The 14790-nt window shown below is 43.4% G+C and overlaps 1 protein-coding gene across 1 annotated transcript in view; it reads left to right on the top strand.

Annotated features, from left to right (window-relative positions):
- Positions 1-14790, top strand: part of LMOD1 (leiomodin 1) — a 107947-nt gene that overhangs the window by 52467 nt on the left and 40690 nt on the right. The gene's annotated exons all lie outside the window — the stretch shown is intronic.

The following is a 14790-nucleotide window of genomic DNA, read 5'->3' as shown; positions in this document are numbered from 1 at the left end:
TTGATGCAAATGGTTACGGTCCTTTTAAGATTTGGTGTTTAGTCTTATTGTAGAAGACTGGTATATCAAGTCTTTTAAACTGTTAAGCTTTGCGAAACAGTACATAACTTTCCTGACACCTGCTTTCTAAAGGCAACTGATTCTACCATTTAGCAGCTTGATACAGGGGCGTAGCCAGACAACAGATCTTGGGTGGGCCTAGGCAAGAAGTGGGTGGGCACCAAGTGTTCTCTCTCCCCCCCCCCCCCCCCCCCACACCAAAAATATATGCTTCTTTCCACTATGGCAGTGTGCAGCAGGCATGCGCTGAAAACTGAGCATGCACAGGTGCTGGTATCATGGAGAGTAGTGTTTTCGTTACCATCAGAGGGAAGTCTTCAGCTGGCAGAGCTTGAGATCCCCACCAGCTACCGCTAAATTTGTGCTACTGTTGGGTGGGCCTGAGCTCTAAGTGGGTGGGCCACTGGCTTGATAGGAAAACTGGGATGAATGGATATCCTTATAAACTACCTTACTGCATGTAGGGAAATGAAGAATCAACAGTTCCCTAGAGTGTGATTTATTTATTTACTTATTACATTTGTATCCCGCACTTTCCCACACACAGCAGGTTCAATGCGGCTTACATAGTAAAGAAAAACATTACAAAAAGCCTGTAAGAATAATATTACAACTGTAATAAGCATAATGATAGTAAGGTTTAAGAATATATAATTCCATTCCGATAAATGTATTAGTCCCTGCATATCATTTGGGGCAACTCCACATATAATTTGATGGACTAGCGAACAGAGTTTAAAAATGGACGGTGACTCAACTGGCAGCCAATGCAATCTGATCAACAAAGCTGTTACTTTTTCATATCTAGACACCCTGAAGATTACATGCGCTGCACTGTTTTGAGAAATCTGAAACTTCTTTAACACTGTCTTTTTGCAGCCAACATATATGATATTACATAAGTAATGCCACACTGGGAAAAGACCAAGGGTCCATCGAGCCCAGCATCCTGTCCACAACAGCGGCCAATCCAGGCCAAGGGCACCTTTGTTACACCTTTGTAATCTTTGTTACATTTCCCCTCTTCTAGACATGATACTCGTAACCTATTTCAACTTAAATTCCCAGTGTTTAAGAACTTAAAATCAGTTAAACATCTCTGTCTATTCAGTACCAGGTAAGCCAACTTGTAGAATCAACTGCCAATGTATCCGAGATCTTGTACTCACTATCTTTACTTCAGAAAGAATCTAAAGGTTTGTCTATTCAACAAGGCAAGTCTATCAAATGGATAATTTAAAGCTTGACAGGTGTATTAAGAAAGTGGTTATAATAAGTTATCTCTCTGTTTCTGCTGACTGTAGCTCCTAGACAACTGATCTAACCTCTCTGACTTTTGTAATCCATCCTTGAACTGTATAGGCAGAATATAAATACAGATGTAATAATAATAATAATAATAATAATCGATGTTAGACAAACTTAATGCCTGAACTACCGTGTTTCCCCGAAAATAAGACATTGTCTTATATTAATTTTTGCCCCCCAAAATGCGCTAGGTCTTATTTTCAGGGGCTGTCTTACTTTTCAGGGAAACATCGGGGTTGGATCGGGGTTGGCCCGCTCGCCCTCCGTTGCTCCCGGAACTAACCTTAAATGCCTCCTTTCACCTTTGCAGCAACAGGGCAAGCCACTCCTTCCTTCCGTGTCCCGCCCTCGCCTGACGTAACGTCCGCGAGGGCGGGGCACGGAAGGAAGGAGAGGTCTGCTCTGCTGCTACTTGCTGCGAAGGTGAAAGGAGGCATTTAAGGTTAGTTCCGGGAGCGACGGAGGGTGGGTGGAGGGGGGCCCGGCGACCTCAGGTGGGGGGGGGGGGCGGCCTTGTCCGGCTCTCGGCGGCCCTGCTTTCAAACAAAAATTTGCTAGGTCTTACGTTCGGGGGAGGCCTTATATCTACCAATTCAGGAAAACCTCTACTAGGTCTTATTTTCGGGGGATGTCTTACTTTCGGGGAAACAGGGTAATAGATGGAACTTTCAGTAGAAAATTGCTTATCCTTCCTGAAGAAGAAAATATGTATTGATGGTCCTTTTCAGTTTGTGTGGCTGTGAAGATCTAGTGTTGTGCTTTGCAGCTACATTTTGCAACTCCCCCCCCTCAAGCTGCTGCCCTAGGCAATCGCCTAATGGTTGGGCTGCTCCTGCTGCCACAGTTCTGACAGTGATCTGCATTGCAGTCCCATTATTGTGCCTTTAGGATGGCAAGAATCAGTCAGCAAGAGGAGCATTCCTGACATTTCTCTTGAATAACCTCAGGCATGTTAGAAAAATGAATGGAAAAAGTTATTTTTTTTTTCCCTGACAGAAATTATAAAATAAATAAATAAACCTGATTATTAATGCTGCCGTTGTATGGGGTTTTGTGAGAAAGAAACCATTATGCATTTCCCAAACATCTCACTGTACTTCCTCCAAACTGGATGTCATTTTATGCAGGAGTAACGAGTGTGCAGGCTTTCTAAACTTTGAACGCAGATGTAAAAACCCCCATTGTGTGCTGAAAAACAGACCCGCCTTTATAAAGGATTTCAAATGTATTGCAACTATTCGCCTGTACCATCCCCCACATTCCTTGATCTGCACTTCCCCAGCTGTAAAGGAATGAAATACAAACTAATGCATGCGTCAAACTTTACCTACCTGAGCACGCAGTTATGGAACGCACTGCCGCGCAGCTCGAAATCGATATTCGAAAGAACGAACTTCCGCATATTACTGAAGACACATCTCTTTAATAAAGCCTACCACAAAGATCAACCAATGTGAATATGCACAACTCGCACATCTATATTCAGAACTGTTTCATAATATCTGCTTGTATACTATTACTCTGTTTTATTATCATCATGCTGACCAAGATCCTGCAATACCAAATATTTATCTACTAACAGTCTTCCACTACGCATGATAAATTGTAAGTCACTTTGAGCCTGCAAAGAGGTGGGATAAGGTGGGATACAAATGCAACAAAATAAAAATAAAATAAATAAATAAATACCATAAAACAAGAGATTTTCTGTCTCCAAAACACTACACATCTTCCTCGTATGGCATTTCAGAAACATGCATGCAGCCACTTTTGAGCTGCCATTGTCAGCATTTGCGGTGCTGAAACACGAGGAATTTGGAAAAAGAACAGTCCGTAATATCATTCAGAAGGGCTACGAATGAGACAGTCTACTGCTTAACTAGTAACCAAAAACAGCCTTTGAATATGTGAAATGTAAAAAGCAAGTAACGGTGACCCTTTCCTACAGAAACCACATCGAGTTTTTTTAAATTTATCTTCAGCTGTCTTGAAGTGTGGCTGGACTGCAGCTCTCCCAATCCTGAGTGTCATTCACTGATGTAGTGGTACTAGCAGTGAATTTCAGAGAATAAGATTGTACCCATCAGAACATAAGAATAGTCACAGTAGGTCAGACCAATATCTAGCCCAGTATCCTGCTTCCAGCAGTGGCCAATTCACCTCACGAGTACCTTGGCAGAATCTCAAATAGTAGCACCATTCCATGCTGCCAATTCCCAGGGACAGCAGCGGCTTTCTTCATTTCTAACTCAATAGCAGACTATGGATTTTTCCTGCAGGAACTTGTCCAAACCTTTCTTAAACCCAGATAAACTAACCGTTGTTACCACATTCTCTGGCAACGAGTTCCAGAGCTTAACTATTTGCTGTAAAAAAATATATATTTCCTCCTATTTGTTTTAAAAGTATTTCCATGTAACTTCATTGATTGTCCCCTAGTCTTTGTACTTTTTGAAAGAGTAAAAAAAATCAATTCATATTACACATTCTACACCACTCAGGATTTTATAGACCTTGATCATATCTACCTTCAGCCATCTTTTTTCCATGCTGAAGAGGTCCAACCTCTTTAGCTTTATGAGAGGAGTTCTGTCCCCTTTATGTTCTTTGAACCTTTTCTAATTTTCTGATTTCTTGAGATATGACAACCAGAATTGAATGCAATACTCAAAGTGAGGTCGCACCATGGAGCGATACAGAGTAACATAGTAGATGACGGCAGAGAAAGACCTGCATGGTCCACCCAGCCTGCCCAACAAGATAAACTCATATGTGTTACCTTTTGTGTATACCTGGCCTTGATTAGTATCTGCCATTCTCACGGCACAGACCGTAAAAGTGTGCCCAGCACTAGCCCCGCCTCCCAACCACCAGCTCTACCACCCAATCTCCGCTAAACTTCTGAGCATCCCTTCCTTCTGAACAGGATTCCTTTATGTTTATCCCACGCATTTTTTAATTCTGTTACTGTTTTCATCTGCACCACCTCCCGCGGGAGGGCATTCCGTGAAAAAGTACTTCCTGACATTTTTCTTGAGTCTGCCCCGCTTCAATCTCATTTCATGTCCTCTAGTTCTACCACCTTCCTATCTACGGAAAACGTTCATTTGCGGATGAATACCCAGGGCCGTGCCAACACGGTAAGCGGGGTAAGCACAGCAGGGGGGCGCCTGCCTTCAAAGGGCGCCGCTTGCTGCCCCGCCATCCACTCACTTGCAAAATCTTTTATATGAAGTTGTGATTCTCCTGTCTCCCTGGCCCTGCCCTCCCCTTCGGAAGTGAAAGCAGCACAGCAGTATTCACTGAGGCAGGCTCTGCAACTGCTTGAAAGAATACAACCAGTGCTATATATGTCTTTGGTGTGGGAAGAACTCCTCAGTCAGGGTGAGCTTGAACAACATTCAAATTAAAGAGAACAGGTTTGTAGGGAGGTGTGCAAGTGAGACTGGGGAGAAATAAAAAATAAATAGTGTAATTGTTAAAATCTGTAAGTGGTTCAAAGTGTTTTTTTTTTTTCTGAGCATCATGTACACCGAGAGGAGGGCATGATTTGTGCATAATTATCAGGTATTCTGGGATATCTACAGCTAAAAGCCGTTTCATTGGCTGATGGTTTCAACAGTAGTTTCAAAGAGGAAGAGCTGGTAAGTGAAAATCTGATTGCTTTTTTTTAAGTTTTAAAAGTATTTGCATTAAATCTAATTGCAGAATTCAGGTGCTGGGAGTCTGTACTTGGTTGTCATATGCTCAGATTTGTTTAAATCATATGCAAATTAGTCCGTTTTTGGGAGGTTCTCATTTGCATATATATGGGTAAAAATTGATGGAAATGTTTACAGCCTTAATGTTAGGGCATGGCTCTGATCAAAACTGTGAAGTTTGATCCAAAAACGAAGGGTTTATCTAGTGTTTTTGACTAAAAATTCCAATTAGAGTGTCTGTATGTTAATCTGCATTCAAATAGAGCTCTCTGATTGGATGATCAGCTCCTGTTAGAAATCTGCCCAGGAACAGAGTGAGAGCAACTGACGGTTTGGCCAAGAGAGACATGCAGCTGTGAGCTCCGTGTGTATAAGAATTGAAAGAGAGAATTGTTGTTTGATCAAAGTTGACTGAAATTATAAAAGAGTGCCTGATTATGTGTGTGGGGGGGGGGGGGGGGGGCGCCAACTGATAGTCTGCAGGGGGGCACCAGAGACCCTAGGCACGGCCCTGTGAATATCTTTCAAATATTTGAACGTCTATATCATATCACCCCTGTTTCTCCTTTCCTCCAGGGTATACATGTTCAGGTCAGCAAGTCTCTCCTCATGCGTCTTGTAACGCAAATCCCATACCATTCTCGTAGCTTTTCTTTGCACCGCTTCAATTCTTTTTACATCCTTAGCAAGATACGGCCTCCAAAACTGAACACAATACTCCAGGTGGGGCCTCACCAGCGACTTATACAGGGGCATCAACATTTCCTTTCTTCTGCTGGTCACACCTCTCTCTATACAGCCTAGCAACCTTCTCGCTACGGCCACCGCCTTGTCGCACTGTTTCGTCGCCTTCAGATCCTCAGATACTATCACCCCAAGATCCCTCTCCCCGTCCGTACATATCAGACTCTCACCGCCTAACACATACGTCTCCCATGGATTTCTACTCCCTAAGTGCATCACTTTGCATTTCTTCGCATTGAATTTTAATTGCCAAACCTTAGACCATTCTTCTAGCTTCCGCAGATCCTTTTTCATGTTTTCCACTCCCTCCCGGGTGTCCACTCTGTTACAAATCTTAGTATCGTCCACAAAAAGGCAAACTTTACCTTCTAACCCTTCGGCAATGTCACTCACAAATATATTGAACAGAATAGGCCCCAGCACCGAACCCTGAGGCACTTCACTACTCACCCTTCCCTCATCCAAGCGAATTCCATTAACCACCACCCTCTGGCGTCTAACTGTCAACCAGTTCCTAATCCAGTTCACCACGTCAGGTCCCATCTTCAGCCTATCCGGTTTATTTAAGAGCCTCCTGTGGGCAGGGGCGTAGCCAGACTTCAGTGGGAGGGGGATCCAGAGCCCGAGGTGAGGGGGCACATTTTGGGCCCCCCCAGCACTGCCACCCCCCCCCCCGCCGCCACCGCCACCACCAACTTTGACCCCCCCTGCCGACGACCCTCTCGACCCCTCCCTCCCACCGTCGCCTACCTTTGTTGGCGGGGGACCCCAACCCCCGCCAGCCGAGGTCCTCTTCTTCCAGTGCAAGGCTTTGTTCTGAGTCTGACGTCCTGCACGTTGCACGTGTAGGACGTCAGATGGGACGTCAGCTGCACACAGAAAAGACACCATGAACCTACACTGGATTTTTACATTAGTACACATGAATTTCCTAAGAAGGTTTCTGCACACGATGATCCAATAATCCTATTAATAGCTCCTATTTTATAAATCTGAACATAACGCAGAATGTGTGCAGCTGGTCCTACCCCTAAGTGCTCTTTAGCTTGTGTTTACGAAGGGATTTGGTGTGTCTTTAACTCCTGAAATAAAGCCCAGATATTGACCCTCTGCAGAGAAAGACAGAGCCCAGTTGCCGGCACACAGAAAATGTCTATATTTGGGCATTTTTCTCAGAGCTTGCCCGAGTCTTCATTCCTTTGGTGTTCCTAAGAATGGGAAAATGGCCAAGCAATGACAAGAAAGGAGAAAGGCTGGGGGTGGAGAAATTTGTGTAACTTCAAAAGCAAGCGCAGGGGAAAAACACACTGGGAAAAAGTACTCAGCAGTTTGCCACTCTGCTAGCTAGGACAGTAGACATAAACCACCAGTATGAGAATAACGCAAGCAAATGAAGAGACACAGAACCTTCAGGAACTGAAGGTTTCTCTTCAGCTCAAAACCACACGATTTAAGAATGTTAGCAATGACCTCTTTGGATCTAAGGTTAGTCTTGTAAGAATCATAGAGGAAAATGGCTTAGGCCTGGGGCTGATATAGTGGTGAAAGTTCAAGTAAAAGACATGGGGAGCTGATGCTGGGTTAGGTAGGGGAATTTATATGTTCATCTCCACTGAGTGCAAAAATCGCAACTAGGCTACACAGATATGAGAATGGGGAATGATCCCTACTGTGACTATCACTAAAAGGAATTGTAAGTTTCTTTCGGTGCTCCCTGCCTGTAGGCAGGTGTTATTTGACAGACTGTCCCAAACCATGAGCCTGACCTTTTCATGATGCCAGAGAAAAGGATAATATTACTAGGGATATGTCAGCCAAATGTTAATGTTACTGTCGTAACACCATGGAAACCACACTCATAAGAATCAAAAAGAAAAGTGAGAACCCTCGTCCCAAATCTTGTAACATCCACAGTGCGGGCTGAGCTTACACTGACCGAGTCCCTCCTGTATCCTGTCACACCTTTCTAATTTGGGACACCTGTCATGTCCTAAAATCCATAATTGGAGCAGTTGGGATGAACTTGAAATGTTGCCATAATATCCCACAATACCTCTGAAGCATTAACTATGCCACAAAATTTGTTCATTCCGTAGGTTTTGGTTCTTCCTGGATGGTGGCCTATTATGCCCAAATGGCTCACAACTCCTGCCTTAAGGCTGAGATCTGCTGTTAAAGACAGCTACACAGGGCCATCCTGAGAGCTGTATAGGCTGTGTGGACGCACATGGTGCTTCCCATCCATTATTCCTTCTGTGATAGCCAAAGAGCAGTGAGGGCACCAGGGGACATATCACACAGGTACCGATTCTGGTTCAGGACACTCCTGTAGCTACCCCTCCCCCCCCCCCCCCCCCCCCCCCCGTATCATCTGCTCTGCCAATTCTGCCGTGCCTGTTGAACTCCTGCAGGTAAAAGGAATTGACATCTGCACAGTCTGTGGCCAAATCAGGATCACTTGATCCCTTGAATCAAGTTGAGCTCATCTGTGAACCATGGATTCATCGCTTGATCCTGACCTGCCATTCCCAGAGACTGCAGGAACCACAGGATAATATCCAGAAAGCATTCTGAAAGGCAGTTTACCACATGCAAAATTCAAGCACCAAGAGAAGTCTTTCTGATAGGAGCACAGAGTCCTAGTTACTTACTGCCAATGTATCTGTATGGCCATTTCTCTTCAAGATGGTCTCCCACTAGCTTAACAGTCACAAGGAATGTTTACAGAGCTGCCAAGGCTGCCAGGTTCAGGAGGGGAGACATTAGCCAATCCAGGTTTTGAACTTATATTCCAGCGTTGTGTGGTATGTGCAGTAGATCCCATCAAGATAGGGATATCAGAAATCCAGGACCTGCCTACAGTCGCCCTCCTTTTCATTATAGTTCAGTATATCTTCCATTTCTCATCAGCCCTGACCACTCAGCCATTTGTAATCAGTAATTTGTGATACTTTCACTTTTCATTTTTATTTAATAGACCACAAATAACAGACACATCTAAGAAGTTTGTTAGTTTGAACCTATGCACAGCACGCTGCTCTTCAATTCTATTTATACACAACAAAACACAAGATAAAGTAGAGGATAAATCTTCCTCAACCAGTATTAATACAAACATGTCATCTGCATACAAAAATTTTTTTTTAGACCTAATAGAAGAGAAACCATGACAAAAAGAGGTCATATAGATATTAAATAGTGAGGGAGAACGTTGAGAACCCTGGGGTACTTCACAAGGTGGTTTCCACTCTGCCAAAAGTTTATTTGCTATTTTAACACTATTAATCACTCTATTGGTAATTGCTAGTAGAAATCCCTTCAATTAATTATTATTTTAATGCATGTAAAATTCTCTCTTCATTTGTCGGAAGAAAAGACTTCAGGTTCTCTGCATTTCGCCCTGGATTATACCATTTGGCTAGCAGACTGCTTCTTATCCTATGCAGATCACTATCTGCTATAATCGGGATAAGGTGCAGAATCGTCATAAGTCTAAAAACCCTCCATTTCCTAACTTTAATTACTTTATAAGCGTTTTTATATTTGTGTATTTAATTTGTTGTACACATCAATACACTTATCTGGGCTGCAGTCTGTTCGGGTGGGAACGCTCAACAGCGAGCCTCCGTTTCTCAAACGCTTCCTCAGGAGACGTACCCTCAGCTACTACACTTGCCTTACAACCAAAGTGTAGCTATAGAATTTTAGAGAGTGGACCACTATGGAGCCATCTTATAGTGAAAAGTATTCAGAAAAGCCTACCTGGTGAGGGTCCTGCTCATTCTTTCCATGGGACTCCTGCTCCTGACGTTCAAACTGTAAAAGCACTGCTGTTTTGCCATGAACAAATAATGTCTTTACCTCCACCGTAATTGCCAGCAACACTGATTCTGTAGAATAAGATCTAAAGCCAAACTGTAAAGAGTGTGAACAATTAAATTGTCAAAAAATCAGACAGCAGCTCTGTCACTTAAGGTTCTAATAGCTTAGCAAGTAAAGTAATGCTAGCTTTAAAAAAAAACCCAAAACCCTAAAGAACCTCATTTTGCTTTTATTTTTGGTACATAATCTTGTTTTATTTTTTTTCCAAAATAATTCTGATTTTTTTCTATGCATAACTGTATCATAGTCTCCTTTAAACCATACTTAACAGTGAGCATGGCATGTTTAGTGGTCTAGAGACAGCAGAACACTACCCTCTGCTGGCAAACCCTTAACATTACACTGACTGCTAACTGAACAGGATACACACAATAGTGTAATTATCTCACTATACAGCAAATGTTGCCACATCCCATCATGCACCGGACCACTACCTCCCTGTTAATCTCCTCATCTCCCTCTCCCTAACCATGCTTCAGTCTTGCTTGCTAACATCTTAGGTCTTATGATCACAAGTCAGGAATTGTCAGAGAAGCAGAATAAACAAATTACAAGATTCACATTAATGCCAATCCTTTTCCAGCTCCAGGGCTCTTTGTGCATAGAGAGTCTTTGGATGTGGGCTGGAAAAATGGCCAGGGCCAAAGACAGCTCCTGCTCTACTTGATCTCAGAAACTTTCTTTGCTCGTCATTGAAAGACAAACCTTGCATGTGCAGGGCCTCCGAGAGACCCAGCTGGACCCGGGGCAGGACCGGACCACCACCGCCCCCCACCTGGGCTGCCGCCACCACCACAGCGCACTCAGACTGCCACCCTTCACCCTTACCTTATTGTCTCTGACTACTGCTGTTCTCTCCTGCTCCTGTGTGCTGGGAGTCAAGTCCTGGGTGGCATGCAGCAGGAGCAGGAGAGACACAGACCCGGAAGCTGGCAGGCAGGAAGAAGCTTGCTGGCGCCGAGGCAGGTTCCCCCCCCTTGGAGGCTGGGCCCAGGGACTTTTGCCCCACCCTTCCCTTGGCGGCCCTGTGCATGAGTCAAAACAGCCAGCCAAAAAGGAGCCTGCATGATACCTGCCATCATCAAACATAATCTATCCAACGGAAAGGTTCCACATTAGGAATCTCTGCCCACTGTGCCCAGCAAAAGGATCTTGGTGTCATCGTTTATGAAGCATTGAAATTCTCTACGTACTTAGTGTGTAGCAGCAGCAAAGAAATCAAATAGGTTAGGAATTGTTAGGAAACGAATGAAGAATAAAATAGAGAATATGAGAAAGCTTTTGTATCATGCCATGATTTGACCACACCTCAACTACTGAGTGCTGCTCTGGTTGCTGCATCTCAAAAAAGATATACTACTACTACTTAACATTTCTAGAGCGCTACTAGGGTTACGCAGCGCTGTACAAATTAACAAAGAAGGACAGTCCCTGCTCAAAGGAGCTTACAATCTAAAGGACGAAATGTCAAGTTGGGGCAGTCTAAATTTCCTGAGTAGAGGTGTAGTGGTTAGGTGCCGAAAGCGACATTGAAGAGGTGGAATTAGAAAAGGTACTAAGAAGGATTATCAAAATTATGAAGAGGATGAAATGACTCCACTATGAGGAAAGGCTAAAGAGGCTTGGAGAAGAGACAGCTGAGGGTAGAGGTGTGCATGAGGACCCCCATCCCCAGTCAATTTGGATCCATCCCCACCCCTACATCTTCCCCATTCCCTATCATATTGCTATCATACCCTCACCATCGTACAGTTTTTGAGTGATCTTGTAAATTCGTGAAAAACATATTCTTAACATTTAATATTAAGGGGAAAGGGAATGGGACTTGATATACCACCTTTCTGTGGTTTTTGCAACTACATTCAAAGTGGTTTACATATTATATAGAGGTACTTATTTGTACCTGGGGCAATAATGGGTTAAGTGACTTGCCCAGAGTCAGCAGGAGCTGCAGTGGGAATCGAAGCCAGTTCCCCGGGATCAAAGTCTGCTGCACTAACCACTAGGCTCCTCCTCCACTAAGCAAGTAAGCAAAAAATTTAGGCAAACAAGTAAGTACCAGTAACTGACCTGTTTTATTAAATATCAAAGACCATAAAGTTCTTGCTGTCCACTGAGTTGACACTAGAAGTGTGCAAGGAGATAGAATCTGGTGAACTCAACTTGAGATCCAAGTTACCAATAATAGTAACATAACATAGTAACATAGTAGATGACGGCAGAAAAAGACCTGCACAGTCCATCCAGTGTGCCCAAGAAGATAAATTCATATGTGCTACTTTTTTATTTGTACTGTCCTCTTCAGGGCACAGACCGTATAGGTCTGGCCAGCCCTATCCCCATCTCCCAACCACCAGCTCTGGCACAGACCATATAAGTCTGCCCAGCACTATCCCTGCCTCCCACCACCGGCTCTGGCATAGACCGTATAAGTCTGGCCAGCCCTATCCCCGCCTCTCAACCACCAACCCCACCTCCCACCACCAGCTCTGGCACAGACTAACATCACTCTATCCCTAAGAGCAACTAAAGTGCTAAACCATAGGATAGGACACACAATATATCTGAGTCTGGCTACCACCATTCAAAGAGATGATTATAGTTGGTGAACAGCACTTTTGTGTATTGCAGCCAGGGGTCTGGTATTCTCCCCCCCCCCCCCCCCCTCCCGCCTTTATCACGAAACATTTCATGAGGAATTGGCGTACCAAGGGTGCAAATCATAAGGGAGTGCTGCCATGGGTATACCCCCCTTCCCCTGACTGGTACGATATCGCTCTCCCTTCTTTCTTCACACCCCCCCCCCCTCGCCTGCTGCAGGCCTTTAAAATTCCAGGCCTCAGTAGCATGAATCATTCATTCACTTTGCTTTTTAAGCTAAACAAATCTCTTATTTTTTTTATATACTCAATCTTTAAAATTTTATCAAAAATATCATTTATTCTTCTTGTGTTCTCGATCTTTGAAATCTTAATAAAATTTGGGGGAAAGGACCTAAAAGCTTTCATTTCAAAAACTCATTTACTTACTATTTTCATTTTCTAGGGCCACATATTAGCGCAATCACATTACTGTGCAAATGGCGTCTATCCTGAAAGCCTGATTGTGAGGACAATAGGGCAGGACAGAGAAACAAAAATTCTAGAGCTGTAAAAGCATAAAGCCAGGCCTGGGTCAGCCTGTCCCCCGTGGGATGGGAGTCATCTGATCACCTTCACAATTGCTCATTGTCATTCCTGCTTACAGCTGATAAAAGGCTACAAATCTCTTTTTAACCTCAAGAAAATGAACTTGAGTTTGCTCAGATAAATACTTCATCAATTAACACTTTGGGACGGGGGGGGGGGGGGGGGGGGCAGGGGCATTTTCCATTGTTTCTGTTTAAGACCTTAGCTCCCTGGTTTGCACTGGAAAGTCCCTGCATAAGATTTTTATGCAGGGACAGTGCAAGAGTATTGAGTACCTTAGGTGAACGTTCACCCTTTGCTACCCCCCCCCAAACTAATTTCATGTCCCTAGTCCATCAGTTCCTCCCCACGATTGTGATGAAGTGTACTCTACAATCATTATCATCCTACAATAATTCTATTATTATTTATTGCATTTGTATCCCACCTTTTCCCACCTATTTGCAGGCTCAAAGTGGCTTACAGAGTGTGGTTATGACATAATCATTTCGTGTTAACAGGTACATTTCTTATAGTCTGAATGTTGGTAAGAGACATAACTGCTTTTAAATGTTAAGCTTTTTTTTTCAGGAAGAAGCAGGCGCTGATGGTTCTTTGTTTGTGTAGCCATCAGGAATTAATTGTTTTACTTTGACTACAGCTGCTTTTTGATGACCACCTAGTTTTACCGAACCCAATTTTAGGTATACAGCTGAATGCCCCTTTTGGTCAGTTCCCCTCCCTGTGTGTAGGGAAGAAAATGAAATGGCCAGTCCAAGTTAAAAAAAAAAAAAAAAAGGTCACAGATCGAACAAGACAGAAGCAACCTCTTATATAGTCTACACTCCTCCCTCCAACGTTTGACCAATTAGAACAGTCCGAGGCTCCCCAATGACCTACCCTTTACATCAAGTTTACTTGAGCTCAATACAGCTGTTCAAAAGTTGTACAAAATGGAGACACACACACACAGACAAAAAGCATTGCGCAAGCAGAAATCAACTACCTTTCTTCCTATCAAACTAAAATGAGGGAAAGTAGCTAAAACATAAATGTATAACTACTTCATAAAACCATTACTAACAAATTCAAGTCATAGATTTGTTGCCAGAGACTGTAGTTAAGGCTGGTGTTATATGGAGTTTTAAAAAAATCCCAAAATGGTTGACAAATTTCTGGAGGCCAGATCCATTGACAATTATTAGCTAAGCAGACTTGCGTATCTGCATCTCTTAGTTTTGGCAGTAAATAATAGGGAACAAACTTTTCTAGTACTTCCAAGTGACCTGAACTGGCCATTTGCTGCAGACAGGATGCTGAGCTCGAAGGACCATCACTCTGACTCAGCAAAGTACTTCTTATGTTCTTACTTTTACTTCTAGGTTACTTGCTTAGAATTTTATTCCAAAATGTAATAGCCTATCCTGACGCACCACATTAGACAATCATCTGATTGCTGGTTACTGTAGCTAGACTCTTTACTGACCCTGCAGCAGAAATCAGAGGTGGTCTAATTGGGGGGGGGGTGACGTAGGATTTGCAGTTCTCTCCAACCTTGGTCAAAAGAAATAGCATCTTTACTGCTGGCCCTCCTGGAGTTGCCATTGCAAGTTCTAACAAGCACCAGTATGGCAACTAGGATAAAATCCTATATAGTCTGCATAGAACTGTAGATGTACAATAAGGTGTATTACCCCTGGTGCAGGCGGATGCCAAAACATGGCTGCGTTGGGTTGATGTACTAATAAATTTTATCCCGGTGCATCTTTTCTTTCACTGGCTCTTTGTCATTTCTTCCTCCAACCTTGGTTATGGGAATTTATTATAAACGTATTAACATTATAAAGTTGCCTTAAGAAAGGTGAATGCTACAGGGACCTAAGTGCAGATCATAAGTACATAAGTACATAAGTAGTGCCATACTGGGA

The sequence above is a fragment of the Microcaecilia unicolor genome, chromosome 12 (genome assembly GCF_901765095.1).
Source record: "Microcaecilia unicolor chromosome 12, aMicUni1.1, whole genome shotgun sequence".
Classification (NCBI taxonomy): Eukaryota; Metazoa; Chordata; class Amphibia; order Gymnophiona; family Siphonopidae; genus Microcaecilia; species Microcaecilia unicolor.
The sequence above is the reverse complement of the archived record's forward strand: the minus strand, read 5'-3'. Positions and strand labels throughout refer to the sequence as shown.